This window comes from Chrysochloris asiatica, unplaced genomic scaffold, assembly GCF_000296735.1.
Source record: "Chrysochloris asiatica unplaced genomic scaffold, ChrAsi1.0 scaffold00048, whole genome shotgun sequence".
In the NCBI taxonomy this organism is placed as follows: Eukaryota; Metazoa; Chordata; class Mammalia; order Afrosoricida; family Chrysochloridae; genus Chrysochloris; species Chrysochloris asiatica.
The window spans coordinates 7376148-7381509 of NW_006408566.1; positions in this window are offsets into that span (position 1 = coordinate 7376148).

A 5362-nucleotide genomic window follows, 5' to 3' on the forward strand; every position below is an offset into this window, starting at 1 on the left:
AAGGATATCATGTTTGGTAAGGTGGAGGGTCAGAGAAAAAGAGGAAGGATGCCAGCGAGATTGATTGGCAAAGTGGCAGCATCGATGGGCTCAAGCATGGCAACAATTGTGAGGTTGTCCCAGGACAGGACAGTGTTTCATTCTGTTGTACATAGAGTCACAATGAGTCGGCAACAACTCGACATTACGTAACAACAACAATCAGAAGAATGAACAAATCTGTCTTGGAATAATGTTCCTTAGAGGAATAGTTTGGACTTGTTATTATAAAACCAATCATTGTAGGAGTTCATCATACTTGCTAAACTACAGTGTCAGTGAAAAAAAGAAAACCCTTAGTGAGGTAGACGGATACAGTGGCTGTAGCAATGCGCTCAGACACAGCAACAACTGTGAGGATGTCACAGAACCAGACAGTGTTTCGTTCTGTTGTAAATAGGTTTGCTGTGAGTCAGAATCCACTTCATGACACCCAGCAAGAACAACACTTTCTCAGTGATTATTTTTACATCTCATACTTTGTATATTCATATTACTATAAGATCTGTCTTATTAATTTAGATTTCTTACTAAATTGTTGTTGTCAAGTGCCATCAAGTCAGTTCTGACTCATAGGGACCCTGTATAGGCACTCTTCAGCTGAAAGAACTGAAAGCCTCATCTTTTTCTTCTTTCTTAGTAATTGGTAGTGTATGTATCAAGTTTGAATAGCATTTCTTCTTTCTTAGTGGTTTTAGGAAGCAGAGGTAGGAAAAAAGGACTTCGTTTTATTCCTGTTCCTAATCTTTTCTCTGATCATTCATATATTGACTGCCCCTCATTTGCCCACACCAGGAGTCCTGGTGTGGTTCTATAGGATAAGCACTGTACGGAAAGATAGGTTGGAACTTCAACTCAGCAGCTCAAACTCACCAGCTACTCCTCGGAAACCCTATACATGGTAGCTATGATTCAGAACCAACTCCAAGGCACTTAACAACATTTGCCCAGATGTTGGCACCGCTGTGCTTGATAGCAGGGCTCATTTTATACTCACTTTCAGAACTTGTCCTTCAAAGTCTTCTGTCCCAAAGTCACAGAATGAATTTTGTGTGTGTGTGTGTGTATTAAGAACACTTCCTGGCAGGCTCATGATGCTCACTTGGAGGCTTCCTGGATTTTGCAGCATGGACATTCATTTTAATTAGCTTCTCAGGAGGTGTTTGCACAATTCATAAGGTAAATAAATCTGCTTTGGAAGCAAGAGGCCCGGCTAATAGTGGTCCAGTGTCCTGAGTAAAACTCCCTATGGCAATATTTCTGGGAAGGCTGCTCTAAGTTGTGATGTGGGAACTGGTGAATTTGGCTCAGTTAACTTCACTGGGACACTAGGCTGTTGGTTGAAATCAGTGTTGTACTGAGCTGTCAGAAGCCAAACTGCGGCAAAAATCAAGAATATTGATCTTGTCTTTAAAACGTTATATGTTGTTAATCATTGTGCTTTTTGCAATAGTTTTGATTATTTTTTAAAAATAATCATTACTGATATTTTATTGTGCTTCCTTAAACTTTGTACCTGAAGCGAGTGTCTCACTAGTGTGGACACTGCTGGAAATGCCCCACAGGCTTGAATGTTGGGAAACCCTGGGAGAGCTGCAGCCAGAGCAGCTGGCTTGGACCCTAAGCTGTTCAAGTTCCAATGTACACACACAGAATAACAAGCACAAAACAAAGGTTAAACACAGCTTCTAGTGGGCTCATTGTGAAAGGGTACGTGTAATACATGCTCACGCACACACACATAGACACACAATCACGTACATTTTTTGTTGATCCAACAGATATTTATTGAGTCCTTTCTCTTTGCCAGCCCCTTTATTAGGCAGTGTGCTCAGACACCCATGCATGTGTGTGCTTGCCCTAGCATTGAGGAGGACAATTTAAATCAAATTGTAAAAGATGGAGCCAACCACAAGTTCCTAATCATCTTTTCTGAGAATACTCTCTACAACTCTTCTTGCTCCGTAAGGAGACCTAACAAAGCCTGTTCTCTGTGATTTCCTAACAGTGTACCTATGTTTACCACCAGCAGAGAGCTTACCAATTGCATTGAAGTGAATGGTTCTCTCACCTGCCTCTCCTTAACCCCATTTAACTGTGAGCTGAATAAAGTCAAAGATTACCTTTTTAAATTTCTGTTTTTCCAGCACTAACTATACATTTGGTGAAAGAATAAATCGCACCTTTTTTTTTAAGAACAAAATACTATCCTGAAGAAAACAATCACGGCTCTCCATGTCAGACACATTGAACAAAGCCATGATGTTTTGAATCTGGAAACTTAAAAAAAAAATGTAACTCCTAGAAAACAAACAAAAATATTGGTGTGCAGCAACCAAGAGGTTAAGTGAGATTCTGTGCCCACTCGCCTGGGTCTGTGTTCAGACAATAATCTTTAATAGATTTTATTCATATTGTTGTTGAGTGCCTATGAGTTAGTTCCAACCCACAGTGACCCTGTATAGAGTTTCCAAGAAGGAGTTAGAGAGTTTGAAGATGCCTGTCTCATAGGTTTATAATAGGGTTGAATAGGTTATATTATCTTGTAAAGTCTGAAATGTAGAAAACACTCAATACATTTTTGCTGTTATTATTATCCATTGAATGTACAGTTTGAACAATATAATATCCTTATGTATCCCACAAAATATATTGATAGAAAAATATGTTTCTGGAAAAATGAAGATGTTGAAAAGATAGAAAAAGTTGTTAACTTTAAGTTGAATAAATGTTAAAGGTTTTCTGTTAAAACAATGACATTTGTTTGAAGTTAATTAGCATAAATATGCTGTTTTGGGAGTGGTTTTCGTTGTTAGGTGCCATCGAGTTGGTACTGACTCTTAGCGACCCTATGCACAACAGAATGAAACACTGTCCAGTCCTGGGCCAACCTCACAATTGTCACACTTCAGCCCATTGATGCTGCCACTTTGCCAATCCATCTCATTGGGAGTCTTCCTCTTTTTCTCTGACCCTCCACTTTACCAAACATGATATCCTTCTCCAGTGACTGGTCCCTCCTGACAACATGTCCAAACTATGAGAGATAAAGTCTGGCCATCCTGACTTCTGAGGAGTACTCTGGCAGTTCTTCCAACATAGATCTGTTTGTTTTTTTTGCAGCCCATGGTACTTTCAGTATTCTCCTCCAACACCATAACTCAAATGCATCAATTCTTCTACTGTCTTCCTTATTCACAGTCCAACTTTTGCATGCATATGAGGTTATTCAAAATACCATGCATGGCTTGGGTCAGTTGCACCTTAGTCCTTAAGCTGACAGCTTTGCTCTTCAACACTTTAAAAAAGGTCTTGTGCAGCAGATTTGACTAATGTAAATACGTTGATTTGTTGACTGCTGCTTCCATGAGTGTTGTTGATTGATCCAAGCAAAATGAAGTCTTTGACAACTTCATTCTTTTTTCCATTGATAAGAATGTTGTTTGTTGGTCCAGTGGTGAGGATTTTTGTTTTCTTTACATTGAGATGTAATTCATACCAAAGGCTGTGGTCTTTGATCTTCATCAGTATGCAAGTATAAGTATGTATTTTAAGTCCTCTTCACTTTTAGCAAGTAAGGTTGTATCATCTGCCTATCGCAAGTTGTTAACATCCATTAATAATAAGAACATGGAATGTACGAAGTATGAATCTAGGTAAACTTCCAATTTTTCAAAAATGAAATGGAATGCATAAACATCTATATTTTAGGATTTAGTGATCTGAAATGGACTGGTATTGGCCATTCTGAATCTGACAATTATATGATTTACTATGCCAGGAATGACAAACTGAAAAGAAATGGTGTCGCATTCATCATCAAAAAGAACATATCAAGATCTATCATGAAGTACAACTCTTTCTGTGATAGGATATTATTCCATGTGCCTACAAGGAGCTCTGGTAGCGTAGTGGTTACGAATCGGGCGTGAACCGCAAGGTCAGCAGTTCGAAACTACCAGCGGTTCCGTGGGAGAAAGATGAGACTCTCATAAAGATTTACAGCCTCGGAAACCCTGTACAGGGTCACTATGAGTCAGAACCGACTCCGCGGCACTTAACAACAACAAGGAAGATCAGTTAATATCACTGTTATTCAAATTTACGATAAACATCAATATCCTAGGTATTAGTGAGCTGAAATGGGCAGGTATTGATCATTTTTAATCTGACAATCACTTGGTTTACCATGCTTAGAATGACAAACTGAAGAAATGAACTACTTCTAAATATTTAGTCACTGAAAACCTTATGAATAGCAGAGAAACACTGTCAGATATAGTGCCAGAAAATGAGCCCCTCAAGTTGGAAGACACTCAAAATGTGACTGGGGAAGAGCTGCCTCCTCAATGTAGAGCTGTCTGTGATGATGTGAATGGAGTAAAACCCTCAGGACCTTTATTTGCTGATGGGGCACAACTCAAAATGAAAAGAAACAATTGTTTGGAGAGTGAAGGGGAGATTCACTCAGGCCACTCCTATTCTGTGACAATGGTCATAAAATTTCCTTCCCTCCTGAGGACACTTGAAACCCATCAAGTCTGAGCCTTGGAATGAAGTGAGCAGGGAACAGTCTGAAAGTTAGGTTCCTGGTCTGTTTGACTTAATTGCCTCAAACGTCTGTAAGAAGTCATTTCACCAAATTGATGTCAGGATTCTATAAAATTATTTATTTTTAACAACTGCATGTGTTTGATGCTTTTGTATTTTTTTCAGGTTTACTTCGCCTCCCCCGCCCCCCGCCGCCAGTATAGTGTTGCTGTTAGTTTAGGTTTGTCGCTAGCAATTAGTTTATTAATAGGATGTTTTCCATGTTTTCCATGTAGGTCTTGGACCTGATGCCTTGCTAATCTCACTTATTAATTTGGTAACTTGTTGGGTCTATTCCATTGACTTTTCTACATAAAGACTAGTTTCATCTGAGAATAAGCCAGTTTTTGCTTCTTTTGTCCACTCAACATACTTTTTATTTTTCCCTCTTGCTTTGGCTAGAACTTTAGTTTCTTCTATTATCCAGTCACTTTTCAGCAAGGCGTTATTCAGTTTTCACGTATTTGACTTTTTTCCTTCATTTTCTTGTTGATTTCTAGTTTTATAGCATTGTGGATTGAAAAGATGCTTGTTAGTATTTTGATGTTTTAAAATTTATGAAGGCTTGCTTTGTGACCTAACACACTGTCAATTCTGGAGACTGTTCCATGTGCACAGAAAAAGAATGTATATTGTACTGTTGGTGGGTTGAATGCTCTATATACATCTATGAGGTCAAGTTGGTTGATTGTGCTGTTTAGTTCCTCTGTGGTTTTGTCGAGTTTCTTCCTGG